This window comes from Schistocerca serialis, chromosome 3, assembly GCF_023864345.2.
Source record: "Schistocerca serialis cubense isolate TAMUIC-IGC-003099 chromosome 3, iqSchSeri2.2, whole genome shotgun sequence".
In the NCBI taxonomy this organism is placed as follows: Eukaryota; Metazoa; Arthropoda; class Insecta; order Orthoptera; family Acrididae; genus Schistocerca; species Schistocerca serialis.
Genome location: NC_064640.1, coordinates 130,193,772 through 130,214,770, shown reverse-complemented (window position 1 = coordinate 130,214,770; position 20,999 = coordinate 130,193,772). Strand labels below are relative to the sequence as shown.

General features: G+C 38.2%; 1 protein-coding gene across 5 annotated transcripts in view; it reads right to left on the bottom strand.

The window, feature by feature from the left end:
• Positions 1-20,999, bottom strand: part of LOC126469828 (probable 28S ribosomal protein S6, mitochondrial) — a 525,346-nt gene that overhangs the window by 468,183 nt on the left and 36,164 nt on the right. Inside the window, exon 5 of one of the 5 annotated variants that reach the window (XM_050097117.1) lies at positions 1,075-5,111. The exons of the other annotated variants lie outside the window; for them this stretch is intronic. The gene's annotated coding sequence lies outside the window, so the exon portion shown is untranslated. Of the gene's footprint in view, positions 1-1,074; positions 5,112-20,999 lie in introns of those variants that run through there. 5 annotated transcript variants of the gene reach the window in all.

Here is a 20,999-nt window from a genome sequence, read left to right as displayed (position 1 = left end):
TTATTGTTGGATGTGTAACACAGTACGTGATAAATCAAGGCATATGTAAACCCCTACTCCACCTCCTCATCTTTCGTGCCTAACAAAGATGTAACCGTCTAGATTTATTGAACTTGTGGGAATACTTGGTTTGAGCCAGGTGTCCGACAGAAGTATTAGATGGCTGTCTATGTCTTGAAATATGTAATGGAACTTGTCGAGATGATTTGCCAGAGACTGGACATTTGGGTGTGTAATATGGAGCTTAGTGTGCTCACTTGCAAAGCTTGCAAGGATGCCACTGTAGGGCTGGGCTGGGCTAGTGAGGGTGGGGGGACACTGCATTGCGGGGCACTCTGCAAAGGGGAACAAAGGTTCCCAGAAGTGAAAGGAGCATGTCTATTAAGGGAGAGGGGAGGCCAAGGCCAGTAGACTTTGGCAGTGGTCATTTAACAGCTGACTGGTATCAGGAACAGAACCTCACTAAACAGAGCTAGAATGATCTGTATGCAACAGTATGGCAAAGACGATAAACAAAATAAAAACAAAGTGTACACTTTGAATGGTTCGAGTGATGAGTAACAACAGTGATATGATAATAAGCTGCTAAATAGAACAGAAATAAGACAGTAAAATTAATCAGCTGAGTTAGAGCCCTGTCAGAAAAGTGAAGTAATTGTGAAATGATGAATTATATTGCTATTGGAAGTATGAAAATTAAACAGAAACTTTATGATTAGTAGTAAAAGTGAACCTGAACAGTCAATGATAACTGTTTAAGGAAAGTATTACAAAAATTTTTTCTTTACAAAATACACAAAAATAAACACACACACTTTAGGCATGTCTTTTAGCCTCTAAGGCACAGGCATTCAAGAGTTCATTGGCAATGCAGACTGAGCTTTATATACTAATTATTATGTTAACATCTGGTTTCCTTATCAGTGAAAATGTAGACAAAACTATGTGTTTTTATTAGCAGAAAAAACTTAGAGCAAAAATAGTTACAAAAAGTATATAAAACAACAATGAATCAAAAATTGAATTTCCAGTATGTTATATCTATGTAATTTTATTAACATATTATGATTTTGTATCAAATAAAAATGTTTTTGGTGAAGTTAACATTTTCATAAAAGAAAGATGATTTACCTAATGAATAAAAAATTACAGTTTGCAACAATGCAAATAGAATTTCAAGATTTTGTAAGTATACATGGTATTTGTTGTTAATTGAGCAACTTAAATTATCAAGCTTACATTATTTTTGGCAACAATTTCTCTTCAAAACTATGTTCCCATTTACCATTCTCTACTTTTAAAGTGAAACTGATAGGATGACTATTTTTCTGGGATTTTATGTTCACAAGTTGTAGCTTACAAAAATGTTCTCATTAGTTTCAAATAAGAAAAATATAATAGCTGAAAATGCTCCAGTGTATCAAATTCTTCCACAAAACCCATACATTGCATATTGTAAAATTAAGATGGCAACAAATACTTCACTAGTAAAAGTGAGATCAAACAGTCCACTTTTTCTAACTGGTCAAAATCTTGGTTCCTTACAAACTCTGATCGTACAGCTTCAGCTTTACCTCTGCCAGTACCTCTCCTCTACTTCCCAAACTTCACAGAAGCTCTCCTGCATACCATTTTGAATGAGCACTAAAGGAAGTAAGAGTTTCAAAAGTTGGGGGGAGGGACTGGAAGTAGTGAAGCTTTGAAGGACAGACTGTGAGTCATGCTCAGATAACTCGACTGGTAAGAACACTGCCTGTAAAAGGAGAGTTTTTGGATTGAGTTCCAGTCTGGTACAGGACTTGAATCTGCCTGGAAGTTACAAATGGCTCTGAGCACTATGGGACTTAACTTCTGAGGTCATCAGTCCTGGAAGTTACAGGTCTAGTCTTACCATCAGACTGCTTTCGTTAGTTAGATACACGTGTATGTCTAGTAGCAGTGTTCCCCTTCATACCATCACTCTCTCCAATCTTTCACACTTCCTAAATGTAATACGGATCCACATCCACTCTTCTGACCGAAGCTGGTATGAGGGCACCTACACTCCTTGTCAGCAGATTTTCACGTCAATATCATTGTTAACAATGGCAGTACATACCTGAATGAAAACTGAATGACTGTGTCATTAACTTCTTCATAATCTACCCCAAGTGAATCATTAATATAATGATCTTGCCTTCTGCTACCATTTACTCATTAACAGTATGCCTTGGAATTTGCGTGTATAACAATCTCCAACAATAATAAAAAATGTACACAGTATCTACGTCAATACAGTTAAATGCACTGCTGTTTTCCAGATGCCAATACTCTCAGTCTACGATTTGAAAAAAAGTCTCTTCCAAAAGAAATGTAGTCACATCACCACTATGTTAAACAGAAAGAAGTGTACAATGAGTGCAGCGAAATACCTGTAATGTTTTGACTAGGTCACTTATACTTCCAAGTTACAACAGAGCAGATTGAAACATTCTCAGGTGAATCATTGCGGCAAACTTTTAAAATATTTGGACTTCAGACCGATTTGTTATCATCAGGTAAGTTGTGGACTGATGCCAGGAGGCTAGCGAAGTTACGAACCAGCATTCTGTCGAAGGTTCATATTCCAGCTCTTGGAGGAGGAGGAGGAGATTAGTGTTTAACGTCCCGTCGACAACGAGGTCATTAGAGACGGAGCGCAAGCTCGAGTGAGGAAAGGATGGGGAAGGAAATCGGCCGTGCCCTTTCAAAGGAACCATCCCGGCATTTGCCTGTAGCAATTTAGGGAAATCACGGAAACCTAAATCAGGATGGCTGGAGACGGGATTGAACCGTCGTCCACCCGAATGCGAGTCCAGTGTGCTAACCACTGCGCCACCTCGCTCGGTCAGCTCTTGGATCCTAACTGTTTCTATATATGTATTGTTGGTTGAAATTTGCTTTTTTTACTCTCATATTCTGGTATTAAGTTTATTTTTAATTTTTTTTTAAGGAGACCGTGGTCAGCATCACAATCTTTACTGACACTGTCTTTAAATCCTAAACTTACGTGCTGCTCATGTCCAGTGCAATGTTTTTCCACAATTCAGACAGTTTACCATGTGTATGACAGACTGCATTGGCAAGAGATGTAGTAAAATTCTGACTTCCAGAAGCCCAAATCAGTTTTTACATTGCCCTCAAACAATCTAAAGCAGAATATGAGTTCACTGTATCATTTTCCTTAATACAGTCGATCCTAACAGGACACCAGTATATGGAAGAAAGGCTGTTGTTTCTCTGCAAAGGTTAAACAAAGAAATGAACATATGATGCTGGGGGTGTTGGATGGAGTTGTAATGGGCACAGTACTGTCCGCAGGCAGTGAATATCTAGGTATGTAGATATTGCAGGTTTGTTGTGCGATACGAATATCTCGCCCCCCCCCCCCCCCCCCCCCCCCGAGATGTTTATTAAGAGCTGGGTGTTCTTTGTTACCAGAATTAATAAAGAAGTTATTCATTTCATCGGGTGTGATACTGGTCATATCATATGCAGTTCTGTTAGTATTACCAAGATGATTTGATAATGTTCCAAGGAGCCTTGCATTTGTTTTGTGATTGCTGCATACAATTATCATTTTCCATCTGTCTCTGTTTTATAATTTCTGATCTGTACCTCTTCTATAGTTGAAAGTACTGAAGTACATCTTCTTCACTGTTCTTTGATCTGTTATAAAGATTAATGACGTGTTCTTAATTTTTTTGGAGGTCAGGTGTGTACCATTGATGTAAACTTCTATGATCACTTTTGATTGGTTTCCCCTTGTATCTTTTTAATATTTTGAATGCACTTATTACATGTAGTGGAAACAAGATTGACAAAGGACATTTTTTAGCTTTAATTAATCCTGCCTAGTCCACCTTTTCCATCAAACACAACATCTAGAGGAGAATGCAAACACTCATATTGGTCATCCCCCCAATAGTACTTCTCTGAAAGAGCTGCCTGGTGCCACGACTTCTTGTAGCATGGTACCTGGCCTGGGAGACTATCTAAAGCAAATAGAGAGTCAAGGGAAATTCCGTAACCCCAAATGAATGTAGTAGGCACAACTTAAGTATGTCCTGTGTAACTCCCCTACATACCACTTTATGCAGATTAGGAAATCCCAACACATCAGGTGCAAGACTCAAAGTAAGCAACTCTATCTGACAAGGCTCTGGGAAACTCAAATGCCGGATTTTGCATTGCAGGACTGTCTATCAGGTAAGACTCAAAAAGCAAATAAAACTCCTGCCCCTACTAAAATCTGAATCTCATAACTATTCCTCTGAACCTTCATTCTAACATGTTCAGAAAAGATATGCTATGAACATTCAAATATTTACTGAAACAAAAAGCAAATTAACTTACAGTATGGTGGTATGACCACCTCTTGCACTTAACACTAAACATTATTTTCAACAGACTCTTCTTGATTAATTTAATATCTTGTTCACAAGCAGTGATATTCATATAAATTTCTGAATAATTGAAAATAGTATCATTCAACATATTTCACCATACAGACTCCTAAGTCACTTGTACAACTTATTATTGAAATTTAATCAGTGTGACACAACAAATTAAGTAAGGTAAACTGTTTCCAGAAGTATTTAGGTAATTACAACCAAACAGTGCACATTAAATTTAAGTAGAATCCAACAATTAATAAACAAGTTTTAATTAGAGCTTTTCTTGTACTTCCTGCTACAAGTACGACACCATTTTTCTTTGGAATATTTTGAGTGTATACTTAATTTTAAATTTCTCACTATTTCTGCATGTTACATAAATTACATGACTTTCAAGTGATGGTGGCTCTACCAAACAAACTCAAGTTCAAATTACAGTTATACCTAATTAACAAATGAAAATAAAACAAAATAATGTACTGGACAATATGTCATTTCATTGCCTGAAAGCACATCAGTTTTGACAAAAATTATCAGTTGATGACTTCTAAATGTGACACTTTACAATGTGAGCATTGTCCAAAACCACTAATATTTTTGGAATTAGATTTTTTTCTTTTTCTTAAAAGCTGATGTCCAATGACAAAACAGTGGAAATATATCACAGAACTGCTGCTAAATTCTCATGTTTCTTCCCTACAACAGAAATGAACCATAAAGATTAAAAAAATTTACGTAAAAAGCATACAAAGTACTAAAAATTCTAAATGCAATGCAGCAAAACAGGTCAACTATCAAAAACCTGAGATGTTGAGAGGCATAAATGTTTCTCTTATCATTTGTAAAATATAACAATGAAACAGAAGACAAATATGTCAAATAATAGTTTAAACATTGAAAAGCTACAGAGAACATAAAACATTCATGGAACTAGGAAGACTATATAATGTAATACTGAAAATAATAAACATGGCCCCACACACACTTGTATTTATAAAACCATGTTCACTGTGCAAGAGCTACTATTTCAGTTTATCTCAAATAGTGATAAACTCACATACGGTACACAATCCTACTTGCTGTCTCACTTGGGGATCCAGAGGGTAAATGCCTGTCCACAGAACTTTAAAGTTTGATCTCTGGTCATTTCTAGAAACACCTCCCAACAATATGAAGGCTAATACAATGTGGCATTAAGAGCAACAATTCACTTCATGCCTATTTTACTTTGAGTTGCTGTCTAAAGCTACATACAACATAGAAAAATAGTAGGGAATCTGCTAGTATTATTGTGTGGTTGTAGAAGGATTATTTGCTAGTATTTACTATGTGCTATAAAAACAGAGATGAGGTCACATAAATCATTTACCCACTTATGATATTTAACTAACTAATGTATAAAATTTCCTTGCCCAACACTTAAAACACAACATATGCTAAAATAAAAATGTAAATAAAGACCATAAAATATTCTGCTTTATGTATTTACATAAGTACAGTTTTCCTAAAAGACTAAAGAGGTCCACCTTAAGTAAACTTAACGCCTGGTATACTTTGCCAGCTACACCAGCATGCACATTTTTTGAAATATAATGACACAGCAACACCAAAATCAAACATATTTGACATGAGAGGGAAAAATTTATTTGGATAAGGAACTATTGAAAATTCTGGTTTGTTTTGCACAAAGGAAAGGAAAGGAAAGGAAAGGCCGAAAAATAAAAATAACAGCAGAAATAGACAAATAATGAACTTCTGATATGTGTAGTTTTTCTCGGCTCACAAGGAGTATTTTTTCCTCTAGGCAAGATAATAACATAGATGAGAAAAACATGGGGAGATGTGCTGATATAGAAGCATTTAGAGACATAATATACCATATAAGAATATTTGGAATAGCACTTATAAGAGCTTTAATTAAAAAAACAGAGAATACATAAATTACAACTTTCAGTACCATCAATCCTATTTTGGATTATGGTTACCAGCTTTATGACATTACAGAATTCCACAATTACATGACCATGTAAATTCCTGAACATAATTATGACTCTTATTCCATATTTCATTATCTCTGCATTTATATGATGCAGAACTGGGCTTGTTCATGTCTCTTGTTGGACTTAGAGGCTCAAAACAGCCATTTATTTCAAATTTTGTGCCACTGACAGTAAATTAAGTCATACTCACAGAATTTCATCATACAGTGCCAGAAATTTAGGTATGAGGAACACTGTCAGGAAAACAAGACTTAGAATGAAATTTTCATTCTACAGCGGAGTGTACGCTGATATGAAACTTCCTGGCACATTAAAACTGTGTGCTGGACCAAGACTCAAACTCGGAACCTTGCCTTTCGCGGGCAAGTGCTCTACCGACTGAGCTACCCAAGCACGACTCAGGCCCCGTCCTCACAGCTTTAATTCCACCAGTACCTCGTCTCCTACCTTCCAAACTTCACAGAAACTCTCCTCTTCCCAGAAAAGCTTCTGTGAAGTTTGGAAGTTAGGAGACGAGGTACTGGTGGAATTAAAGCTGTGAGGATGGGGCGTGAGTCGTGCTTGGGTAGCTCAGTCGGTAGAGCACTTGCCCGCGAAAGGCAAAGGTCCCGAGTTCGAGTCTCGGTCCGGCACACAGTTTTAATCTGCCAGGAAGTTTCATATCAGTGCACACTGCACTGTAGAGTGAAAATTTCATTCTAGAAACATCCCCAGGCTGTGGCTAAGCCATGTCTCCGCAATATCCTTTCTTCCAGGAGTGCTAGTTCTGCAAGGTTCACAGGAGAGCTTCTGTCAAGTTTGGAAGGTAGGAGATGAGGTACTGGCGGAATTAAAGCTGTGAGGACGGGGTGTAAGTCATGCTTGGGTAGCTCAGTCAGTAGAGCACTTGCCCGCGTAAGGCAAAGGTCCCGAGTTCGAGTCTCGGTCCGGCACACAGTTTTAATCTGCCAGGAAGTCTCAAAACAAGACTTGTTCAGGCAACATCAGGTAAGCAAACAAAATGACTTTTGCATAAAAAATTTAAGCAATTTATCCAGCAATTTATTACGCAGAAAAGGACCCTTGTCAGTGATGGCTGATGCAGTGCACCTCAATTGTCCTACTCACCAATAATGCTGGATGTTACTGAAAAACTCTTCATGCTTTTGTGAAAGACCAATGAGGAAAAGTGTACGGCACTGTCAATTACAAGTACTTCAAATGAATAAGAGCACTATTCCCAGAGTAAAAAAACAGCTGTGTGTGCGGTTGGCATCACACTCACCAACTGCCCAAACAGCAGTGAATAGACACAGAAACAAACTGGGTGATAACTAGTGAAAATTTGCTAGTAAGTCAAGTAAATATTATGCTGAAAGAGAAAATTATTAATACATCCTCAAAGTATTCATTATTACAACAACAATTTATTAACCATTACAGCAAGATCGTACTATGGAACACTGCAAGACAAAGTCAAAGAAAAAACCCTAACACTGGAGCACAAACTGAGCTCTTTCACCAAACATATCATGTGGCTAATCAGCTGTACGGGGGAGGGGCGGAGGGGGAAACTTTACACATGTCCAAATCAAATATCCCAGTAGGTTCCTTGACCACTGAGCTGTTTAGTACATCTGGAAATCACTTGTCAATATTCAAAGAAAAGATAAGTTCACAACGAATCAGGTAGCTAACGATTACCAAACGTAACAAAACAAAATCAGGTATCTCTTCTGTCCTACTCTCTGCAAGTACAACACAGTTTAAGATAACACACTGATGGTAACATGGAGGTCGTCACAACAAAAATGACTGTTCCAGAAACAAATGACAGCAGAGATCGCGAAGTACGTCCAGAGTGTAGCAAAGTTCTCTTAAGTGTATACAACAATCCAGAGAGCAATCCAAATCATGAATGTATATCAGCCAAGGTCAAAAGTCTACTATCCCATGGCACATGACTATAGGTTTCAGTGACTAAGTGAGAGACAGGTCAGCAATAGCCAGGCTGCAGTGTGTGCTGGTTAACACTTGTCAGAGGGTGGCAGCATCTTACATGCTTGCCATTCACGTGGGTGAAATTCATGGCTGCTTTCTGGAGCCCAAGTATATCTGACATGTCCTTCCTATCGATACTCAGGCCAGGTGGGGTATCTGAATCACACCGGATACTAAAGTATCAAATTCTGAAAATGAAAATTGTCTATGAGGATTATAGTGCAAATATTACAGTCTGTTGCAGATAATAATATATTATTGTAAGAGATTAATAATACAATCTAGAGGAGAAGGATTTTTTAATAAATCCTTTTTATGAATTTAAGTTGGAGTGAACAAAATGAACAGTGAGAGGAAAAGTTTAGTGACACAAAGAACAGTATCACTTCCGCAATTTTAGTTAGTTTTATAAACACAAAGTCTTTGGAAATCTGGTTTGAAAACATGTAGAGATTTTATGCAAATCCCTAAACTGATACATACAGACCCGGCAATGCACATATGCATATGAAGTATGCACCACATTACTGCATTGCTCAACATATAAAGCTTGAAAATCACTGTACTATGCATACCATAGAGTACTTTTTATTGTATGTGTATTCAGGTTTCTTTTTGTCCCATTCCTAAGTGGGGGATGGAAAGACTGACTTTTTGTAAACTAGTCTCTACATGACAGAAACATAAGAGGGCAGAATGATATTAACACATCTTAAACAGGTTTTGGTATGCTCCTTCTAAGTGTTGACCAGCACAGATTATTAGCACACACATGAAATTTATCAATTGAAGACATGAAGTTTATAAATGAGGCCACAATCATGTTTGGCACTTTATTCATAAATTATTTACTGGCGATGGTAACTGGTTTTGATCCAAATGTGACCATCTTCAGACCATGTTACACCATTATGGCCTGCGTTGGTGAATGGAGCAGGTATCGTGGATCCACAATACCTGCTACGTGCACCACCTGCCATCATGGCGTAATATGAATTATTCATAAATGTTCATCTTGATTGCACATCATTATAGAGTCTACAATGACCAGTTTCAGCTTGCTGACATCATCAGATCATTAAATGTATACTGTCATGAGTACCAGTGTCACATAATTTGCACATGCAGGTACATGAGCACTTGCAACTCATAAATAATGTTGTTTCATGTTCTATGATAAAGATAAATTTACATTCTTTGCCATTTAGAGCTCGAGTCAATTTCTGCAATAGATTGATCTTTTCGGGGTGGGGTGGGGGTGGGGTGGGGGAAGGGGTTTTGTAGGGGGGATGTTTAGATGGCACTTCCAAATGCAACGATGAGCCAAAACATTCTGACCACTTGCTTAATAGCATGTTGATCTACTTTTGGATGCAATACAGCAGTGATTATGCATGGTATGGATTTGAAAAGTCCTTGGTAGGTTTTTGGAGGTATGCAGCACTTGATGTCTACACACATCATGCAATTCCAGTAAATTACAGACCAGTGGTTTGTGGACAAGGATCTGGCACTTGATAGTATCCGGGATATGTTCCATAGGGTTCAAGTCAGGTGAAATTGGTGGACAAAACCTCAATGCGTGTTCACTATCTTGCTCCTCAAACCAATGTAGCATAATTCTGGCCTTCTGATGTCAACAATTATACTGATGGAAGACGTCATTGCCATTGGAGAAGACATCATGCATGAAGGGGTGTAGATGGTCCACAATAATGTCTACATAGTCTACAGCCTTCATGATGAAACCAATTAGTACTGCAGGTTCCATGGGAGCCCAAATGAATGTCCCCCATAGTGTAATATTGCCACCTTTGGCCTCTATACATGGCTCTGTATATTGCGAGCACTCATTCACACAGATGACAGTGTATCCATACACAACTGTCAACCTGGAGAAACAATAATGTAATTCATCTTATCAAGCGACACATTTCCACTGATTCATGGTCTCATCTTGATGCTCTCATGCCTACTGTAACCCTAACTGGCAATACCAATGGGTCAACATGGGAAAATGTAGGGGGGTCATCTGCTGTGGAGCCCCATGTTCAAGAATGTGCACTGAATGGTGTGCTCGTGTGCTCTAAAACATTTGCGCTTGCACCAGCATTGTATTCTGTCTTCAGATTTGCAACAGAGCACCATATACCCTGTTTTACAGAGTGGGCAAGCCCCTGATCTCCATGCCTCAGCACAGAACGAGGTGGTCAGAGGCCTGCACATCCTGTGATGAGGTGTGGACGACCAACATCTCGTTACGTAATTGTAGTTTCACTATCAACAACTTCCTGTGCACGTTCACAACAGTAGCAAACTAACAGCTGACAAGCTTTGCCATTACCGAGATGCTCATTCCAAGCTGTTGGGCCATAAAAATTTAGTCTTTGTCAAAGTCGCTTATGTCAGAGGATTTCACCATTTGTCACCATATCATCACAACAAAGATTGCCCATTCATCTCTGCTCCACTTACATAATTTTCTTACCACGTTATGTGCTCGAAACACCAACAGGTGGCATTCACTCTCCCGTTGCGCAGCGGTCACAATAGACTGACTCACCACAGCATCTAATCAAAATAAGTAATAAGAGCTCTTGGAATCTATTCATGTGCAATAAAAGAGGTCATCGGGCACAATACAGTTCCTAAGATATTACTTCAGAAAATGTTCTAGATTCTACTACGGGCAGCAACATAACTGATGATGGCCAAGGTAGGGAGAATATAAAATGCAGACTGGCAATAGCAAGAAGAGCATTTCTGAGAAAGAGAAATCTGTTATTAAAAATAAAATAGAAACAGTCTAGACTCATAAAATATTTTATTTTAAAAACAGAGCAGTTGTTCTTCACACTACACAAGAGCAGTTAGTGTTCCACACCACCAGCTCCAGCAGTCAGTATGGAGTATGTAACGGTTTGAGTATGGTCAGATATTAGTTGAAACTGGTCACCCTTTTTATAAAATAAAATGTTTTATGTAGTATAGACTGTGTTATGTTTTTAATCATTTTTATGACCACTGACATTTCCTAAAAATATGTTTCATGAAATTTGCTACCATCGAACTTGAATCTAAGTTTCAAATAACTTCCGGGAATTCAGCCAGGTCGCTGAAAGTGTTACCTGGCTGAATTCCCGGAAGTTATTTGAAAGTTGTATACGCCAGGAGAAACTCAGGTCTTAAGTCTAAGTGTTTGGAAGTCTTTTCTGAAGGAAGAAAGGAGGAAAGATTAGAGTTTAACACACTGTCAAGGTCAAGGTCACTGGGAAAGAAATTGGCCATGCCATTTCAAAGGAACCATGTTGGCATTTACTTGGGGCAATTTGGGGAAATCACCGAAAACCTAAATCTGAATGGCTGGAAACAGATTTGAACCATCATCCTCCTAAATGCAAGTTGTGTGTGCTAACCATTGTGCCACTTCACTCAGTCTTTTCTGAAAGTATTTGTCTGGAGGATAGCCTTGCACTGAAGAGAATTGTGGACAATCAACATTTCAGACAAGAGAACAGAAGCTTTTGAAATGTGGTGCTACAGAAAGATGCTGAAGAATAACTGGTAAATCAAATAACGAACGAGAATAGAGAGAAACTGGACCAACCACAGTATAATTTAAATTTACTGCAGGATCCTTCAATTGTCTTCTTATAAAAGCTGAGATTGAATGAGAAGCTACATCAGACTGATGATACAACAGTGGAAGTAGTGTGTAAGACAATTGTGAGAGCTACTCATGATGCTGCCTTTGAAAGTCTTGGATTACCTGAGAACATGTCTGGCAAATTTGAAATGATTGGTGGGATGATTGTACCGCTGCAAAAGTGAAGGAGTATATGGAGGCCTATAACAGATGGCTTACAAGCAATAAGACTGATTATAGAAGCAGGTATGTAACACTGACATGAGGGGCAAAGAAAGCAGTAATCAGACAAAAAAATGCTGTGTGGGACTTTAAATGTATAGAAATTAATAACTGCACAGGAAGTTAAAAGTACAAATAAGTAAAGAAGATGATAAGACAGCTATGAATAAAGGACAGAAGTAGTATAAACTTACAGCTGATGAGTATAGATAGAGGGAAGACATACTACAAAGAACTGTTTAAGAAGATTGATCCAAATTTCATGATATATGCCCCTTTGCGGGCATTGTACATGACACAGAAATCCAGGAGATAACAACACTGGAAGTACAGGATACAGTTAAACAATTCAAAAATGACAAAGCACCAGGTTCTGGAGCTGTATATATGGAGTTATTGAAGACTAGGCTGAACATGTTGTTTGAACATCTTGCAAAACTATTTAATCTCTGTCTTAGTGGAGAGGAAATCCCTATCAAGTTTAAAGAAGGGTTCATCACAAATGTATTTAAAAAGGGAAGCATCAATGATTGCTTTACTGAGGCATCACAGTTCTCAATTCTATACAGACTCTATATGGTAATACCCTTTAAACTAGAAGTAAGAAAGAAACTGAGGAAGTAGAAGAAAAGAGTGGCTTTCAGGCATGAAGGTTTTGTATCAATAATATCTGCGCCATTAGACAGGTGACTGGCGAGCAACTGGCCCGTGACTTGGAGAGAGATGGTTTTTACAGACTTGCAGAAGGCCTACAACAATGTACCACTTTGTAGAATGTGGGAAGCAAGGAACAACCAGAACATTCATAAATCTTATGTACAATGCTTTAGAAAGCTTACTTGTTGTGTTAAAGTTGGGAAGTTACTCTCACAGAAACTTAAGGTTAGCAAGAGATGCTGCTTAGTGCCTATCCTCTTTAAAATACAGGGTGTACATAAAGTCCAGGAACACTTTCAATTATTTTTTGCACAAGAATTAAACATTGTACAGATGTCATACATATTGCATTTTGAAAAGAAACTCTGAAAGTTTTTTTTACAAACATTCGATATGCAAACCATGAGTGATTCGGCACACGTCAATAAGGTAACCGAATTCTTGCCATAGCCATGCCGGCATGGCATCGTCGACAGTGACAGTCGCTTCCTGTATTCTCTCCTGGAGCTCTGCTACATCATGTGGTAGAGGCAGTACATACACCAGATCTTTAATGTGTCCCCACAGAAAAAAGTCACACAGAGTGAGATCTGGTGATCGGGGAGGCCATTTCGTGTAACAGCTGTCCCCTTCTGTAGCACGGCCGATCCATCGATGCGGCAGCTCTGTGTTCAGGTACCCACGAACTTCACATGCAGGACTTTCACACTGTCGTTGGAACCATTTCGAGTTCACAGGATGCACAACACACCGATTTCTTTGGACTCCTTATGAATGTCCCTCCACATTCACTTCACTCAGACTGGGACGTCCACTTCTCTTTGCCAGGCACAAGCAACCTGACGTAATGAATTTGTTGTGCCAGTGGTAAATGGCCTTCCTTGTTGGTGGCTTCTTACCGTACTTGGTTCTCAATATCTGATGAACAGCTGTAGTATACTTTTTTTTGTCGAACTCCAACACACAGAAAGCTCGATCCACACCTGAACTCGCCATGTTTCCGCCAACAGTAAAATTTGGAGGCAGTGGTGTTATGGTGTAGTCGCTCATTATTGGCAAATTACCAAACTAGTCTGTGGCAGTATACATGAAAAAAAAACCTTTCAGGGTTTCTTTTCAAAATGACATATGTATGCTATATGTATAATGTTTGGTTCTTGTGCAATAAATAATTGAAAGTGTTCCCGGTCTTTATGTACTCCCTGTATTTTTGAAAATTGGATAAGAAAGTGCAAAAACATGGGAATTGAGTAGGTGATGACATCCTTTTCTCCCCATATTTTGCCGACAATCATGTCACTTTTGCTAAGGAAGATGAGGATGTGTCATACGTGTTAAGAAAGCTTAAAGAAGAATATGAGCAGTGGGGCATGAAAATTAACTTTACAAAGACAGAATACTTCGTTGTCGGAGGTACAGGAAGGGATCTTGTTATGGATGATGGATCCACAGTAAAGTGTAGTCAATCATATAAATAATTATGGACAATCATTTTGGATAAAGGTGGAATCAATAAAGAAATAAAGCATAGAATAGGAAAGGGAAAGGTGTGAATTAAGCTGCTAAACTCTATTATTTGGAATCAAACAACACCAAATAATTCGAAAAGCGGGATATACAAAACTATAGTTGAGAACATTGCTTTCTATGGTGCTCAACTGTGGAAAGTTTCCAGGATAAATGAGAAGAAATTACAAGAAATGGAAGTGGAGTTTTGGTGATGAAGTTGTGAAGTACACTATGTGATCAAAAGTATCCGGACACACACAAAAACATACGTTTTTCATATTAGGTGCATTGTGCTGCCACCTACTGCCAGGTACTCCATATCAGTGATGTCAGTAGTCATTAGACTTAATGAGAGAGCAGAATGGGGCACTCCGCGGAACTCACAGACTTCGAACGTCGTCACGCGTGATTGGGTGTCACTTGTGTCATACATCTGTATGTGAGATTTCCACACCCCTAAGCATCCCTAGGTCGTTTCCAATGTGATAGTGAAGTGGAAATGAGAAGGGACATGTACAGCACAAAAGCGTACAGGCTGACATCATCTGTTGACTGACAGAGACCGCCGACAGTTGAAGGCGGTCACAATGTGTAATAGGCAGACATCTATCCAGACCATTCACACAGGAATTTCGAACTGCATCAGGATCCTACGACAGTTAGGCAGGAGATGAGAAAACTTGGATTTCATGGTTGAGTGGCTGCTCATAAGGCACACATCATACTGGCAAATGCCAAACAACACCTCACTTGGCGTAAGGAGCGTAAACATTGGATGACTGAACAGTGGAAAAGCATTGTGTGGAGTGACAAATGACAGTACACAATGTGGCGATCTGACAGCAGGGTGTGGGTTTGGCGAATGCTCGGCGAATGTCATCTGCCAGTGTGTGTAGTGCCAACAGTAAAATTTGGAGGCAGTGGTGTTATGATGTAGTTGCATTTTCCATGGAGGGGGCTTCCACCCCTTGTTGTTTTGTGTGGCACTATCACAGCACAGGCCTACATTGATGTTGTAAGTACCTTCTTGCTTCCCACTGTTGAAGAGCAATTCGAGGATGGCAATTGCACCTTTCAACACGATCGAGTACCTGTTCATAATGCACGGCCTGTGGGGGAGTGGTTACACGACCATAACATCCCTGTAATGGACTGGCCTGCAAAGAGTCCAGACCTGAATCCTATTGAACACCTTTGGGATGTTTTGGAATGCCGACTTTGTGCCAAGCCTCACTGACCAACATTGACACCCTCTCCTCAGTGCAGAATTCCATGAAGAATGGGCTGTCATTCCCCAAGAAACCTTCCAGCACCTGATTGAATGTATGCCTGTGACAGTGGAAGCTGTCATCAAGGCTAAGGGTGGGTCAACAGCATATTGAGATCCAGAATTACCGATGGAGGGCACCATGAACTTTTAAGTCATTTTCAGACAGGTGTCCGGATACTTCTGCTCACATAGTGTAACAAGAAGTGGCAAAATAAGAAATGAAGTGTTACCAGAACAGATCAGAGTTACAACGGATATTGTAGAGACAAGTGAAAATAAATGGTTAACATGGTATGGACATCTTATAAGGATGCCCAAGGAAAGATGGCCATCTAAAATATGGCACTGGAGACCTCCATGATGACACTAATGCCCACTTTACTCTTTACTCTCAGTCTGCATTTGGCTCTGTCTGGTTCTGTCTCAGGTTTGTTTTTCTGGCAGTGTTAGTTATACGTGAACAGTGATTCACAGCAGCAGGGATATGTTTACTGAATTTTGTGAATGGGTTCACTGAACAAAATAAAAGAGTGCACGCAGATACTATGCTCAGCTGTTCCTACAGTGATGGCAACCAAATTTTAAAGTTTTTGCATCTTCATGTAGATGCCTATGAGAAACTTGAGTTTTGTATTGTATATTTTAGTGAATTCATACTGTAGGCTTTTTTAATGTTATGAAGTTATTTCTGCAGAAACAAAAGTAAATGGGGTGACAAACAAAATACATCATAATTACATTATTACTCAGTAATGAGCTATCAAACATTGTGGATCCCTTATGAGAAAATGCTCAGAAAATATCCCTTAAGAACTTACAAAATTTTGTTAGTAAAGTTGGGTTCATCATGTACAATTACAATGCTGAGCAATATAGGGTGTAGTTCCACGGGAGTGGTATTTAGTGTTTCCAGTCTCTGCCCAATGGATTTGTGGGTAGTCATAGTTAAGGGCAAAGCTAATAACACACACAAATTTGGTACAGTACGAACTGCTAAGAACACATACAAATCTGGTACAGTATGAACTTAAAGATAGTTGTGAGTGATAACAGGCTGCTGGTTCTGTGGATTTGTTCTGTTGTCTCTATACAATTATTATTATTTCTTTTTCCTGTCTCAGACGTTATGTCTGGTTAAAAATGGAAAGTGACGCAGACCTTGATCAAGTGTGACTTCCTTTTAACTGTACGGTATATGTTACATTGTATTTAGGAACTTTCGGGTTATTGAACACATATCAATAATTACGGATTTCTGTAGTTGTATGTATACGTTTGGATGTAGCTGTATTGCGTTGATGTACTGGTGGATACTGTGTGGTATGACTCCTGTAGTTGATAGTATAATCGGTATAATGTCAACTTTATCCTGATGCCACATGTCCTTGACTTCCTCAGCCAGTTGGATGTATTTTTCAATTTTTTCTACTGTTTTCTTCTGTATGTTTGTTATATCGGATTTGGATATTTCGATTAGTTGTGTTAATTTCTTCTTTTTATTGGTGAGTATGATGTCAGGTTTGTTATGTGGTGTTGTTTTATCTGTTATAATGGTTCTGTTCCAGTATAATTTGTATTCATCATTCTCCAGTACATTTTGTGGTGCATACTTGTATGTGGGAACGTGTTGTTTTATTAGTTTATGTTTTATGGCAAGTTGTTGATGTATTATTTTTGCTACATTGTCATGTCTTCTGGGGTATTCTGTATTTGCTAGTATTGTACATCCACTTGTGATGTGATCTACTGTTTCTATTTGTTGTTTGCAAAGTCTGCATTTATCTGTTGTGGTATTGGGATCTTTAATAATATGCTTGCTGTAATATCTGGTGTTTATTGTTTGATCCTGTATTGCAATCATGAATCCTTCCATCTCACTGTATATACTGCCTTTTCTTAGCCATGTGCTGGATGCGTCTTGATCGCTGTGTGGCTGTGTTAGATGATACGGGTGCTTGCCATGTAGTGTTTTCTTTTTCCAATTTACTTTCTTCGTATCTGTTGATGTTATGTGATCTAAAGGGTTGTAGAAGTGGTTATGAAATTGCAGTGGTGTAGCTGATGTATTTATATGAGTGATTGCTTTGTGTATTTTGCTAGTTTCTGCTCGTTCTAGAAAGAATTTTCTTAAATTGTCTACCTGTCCATAATGTAGGTTTTTTATGTCGATGAATCCCCTTCCTCCTTCCTTTCTGCTTAATGTGAATCTATCTGTTGCTGAATGTATGTGATGTATTCTATATTTGTGGCATTGTGAACGTGTAAGTGTATTGAGTGCTTCTAGGTCTGTGTTACTCCATTTCACTACTCCAAATGAGTAGGTCAATATTGGTATAGCATAAGTATTTATAGTTTTTGTCTTGTTTCTTGCTGTCAATTCTGTTTTCAGTATTTTTGTTAGTCTTTGTCTATATTTTTCTTTTAGTTCTTCTTTAATATTTGTATTATCTATTCCTATTTTTTGTCTGTATCCTAGTTATTTATAGGCATCTGTTTTTTCCATCACTTCTATGGAGCCACTGTGGTTATTCAATATGTAATCTTCTTGTTTAATGTGTTTTCCCTTGATTATGCTATTTTTCATACATTTGTCTGTTCCAAAATCCATATTTATATCATTGCTGAATACTTCTGTTATCTTTAGTAATTGGTTGAGTTGTTGATTTGTTGCTGCCAGTAGTTTTAGATCATCCATGTATAGCAAATGTGTGATTTTGTGTGGGTATGTTCCAGTAATATTATAGCCATAATTTGTATTATTTAGCATGTTGGATAGTGGGTTCAGACAAGACAGAACCAGAAAGGCCATAATGAGTCTCCTTGGTATATTCCACGCTTAATCTGTATTGGCTGTGACGTGATATTATCTGAATTTGTTTGGATATTAAGTGTGGTTTTCCAGTTTTTCATTACTATGTTTAGGAACTGTATCAATTTAGGATCTACTTTGTATATTTCCAATATCTGTAGTAACCATGAGTGGGGTACACTATCAGAAGCTTTTTGGTAATCAATGTATGCGTAGTGTAGCGACCTTTGTTTAGTTTTAGCTTGATATGTCACCTCTGTATCTATTACCAGTTGCTCTTTACATCCTCGTGCTCCTTTGCAGCAGCCTTTTTGTTCTTCATTTATAATTTTGTTCTGTGTTGTATGTGTCATTAATTTCTGTGTAATGACTGAAGTTAATATTTTGTAGATTGTTGGTAGGCATGTTATGGGGCGATATTTAGCTGGGTTTGCTGTGTTTGCTTGATCTTTAGGTTTCAGATAGGTTATTCCATGTGTAAGTGTATCAGGGAATGTGTATGGGTCTGCAACATAACTGTTAAATAATTTAGTTCGATGTGAATGTGTTGAGGTGAACTTCTTTAGCCAGAAATTTGCTATTTTATCATTTCCAGGGGCTTTCCAATTGTGCGTAGAATGAATTGCTCGGGTGACTTCATGTTGCAAAATTATCACTTCAGGCATTTGTGGTATCATCTTGTATGAGTCTGTTTCTGCTTGTATCCACCGTGCATGCCTGTTATGTTGTACCGGGTTTGACCATATGTTGCTCCAGAAGTGTTCCATGTCTGTTATGTTTGATGGATTGTCTATTTTAATGTGTGTGTTATCTATTGTTTGGTAAAATCTCTTTTGGTTTGTGTTGAATGTTTGGTTTTGTTTCCTTCTATTTTCACTTTTTTTGTATCTTCTAAGTCGTTTGGCCAATGCTTGCAATTTCTGCTTCTTTTCGTCTAATTGCTCAATCGCTTCTTGTTGTGAGGTTTAACCTAACCTTTTTCGTTTCTTTTCTGACATTTCATTTCTTATAAATTGTGTTAGCTGTCCGATGTCTTTTCTCAGTTTTTCTATTCTGATCTGTAGCCTGTGTTGCCGTGCTGGTTTTGTGGGTTTCTTCTGTGTGTTGGTTGGTTCTGATCTCTGCCTAGTGTGTATATTTAGTGTAGTGAGTGCTCCTATATAAACCAGTAGTTGTAACTCTTCCATAGTTGTTTTTTCATTTATTTTGTTGTGTATGATTGTGTTGATAGTTTTTATTGTTGTTTCGACTTGTGGGTTATTTGATGGTCTATGCAAGAATGGTCTAATGTCTGTATTTGTGTCTTTGTATTCTATATATGTCAGCTGAAATATTTTCTTCTATATCGAACATGAGTGTCACTTCGTGTTCTATTTGTGCTTGTTCTGGTGGCTGTCTTAAGATTTTGTTTTCCTCTGGTTGTTTAATTGACGCATTTTGTTCTGTGTTTGTTTTCTCTGGGATGTTTGAGTCCACTACTGTATTTTCTTCTTCTTCTAATTGCACATTATTTTGTTCCACTATTTGTTGTACTGTTTGTTTGATGTTTTCTAATTCTGACTGGGGTATCCCGTTACTTTTTATTATTACACGGATCTGATCAGCTAGTCGTTGTTCTGTTAAAAATTTTAATTCCGGGTATCTGGTAATAAATGTTGTGTATACTTGTGATCTGTATCCAGTTGTGTTGGTTCCTAGGTTTGTTGCTTGGTAATAACAGAACATGAGGTGTCGATTAACTTCATCTGACCATCTCATCCTCTGTCTTTGTTTTCCTTCTAGGGTGGTTGCAGGAAGCATATCCTGCAAAACACCTCTATTTGGATTTAAATCATTTTTCAGTTGGCTAGCAGTGTCGTTACCATTGTGGGCGGGCATAGGGTTCAAGCGTCGTCCCCGACCATGACGGTGCTTGTCCGAGGCTTCTTTAGTTCTGTCCTGAACCAAGTAATCACACTAAAAGAGGGGTTAGCCCTATTAGTAGTTTGTTCTTTTCGTCGCCTTTTACGACTGGCAGAACATACCGGAGGCCTATTCTTTTCCCGGGCCTCCACAGGAATTATTATTATTATTATTACTTCTTTCAGTCAGGGTAACACGTCCTCTCTATCAGTCAATGAAAATTACACACAGTATTTGACTTGGATTTGTCTGACTTGAAGACCCTGTCAAGTTTAACCAGAAGCAGAATTCTGTTTTCAACTAATATTTATCTGGTGTCAGTTTTGGACAAGTGTTAAAATATTAGATTTTATAATATAGTCAGACTTAAAAATGCTTTATGGTTTTGTGAGAGACTTGACAATAGAAGTCTGAAGACTAGACATTGCCCTTCTGGTAGCCATTTTTAGATCTGTCTGCAGTTCTACATTTTACTTTACATGGCTTGTGCAAAAGGCATTATTTTATGGTATATCTTCATAATATTGTTTGTATACCTGTGGGATGGGGGATCTACTTAACTGTTTTGCTAGGTGTATGTTTCTGTAGA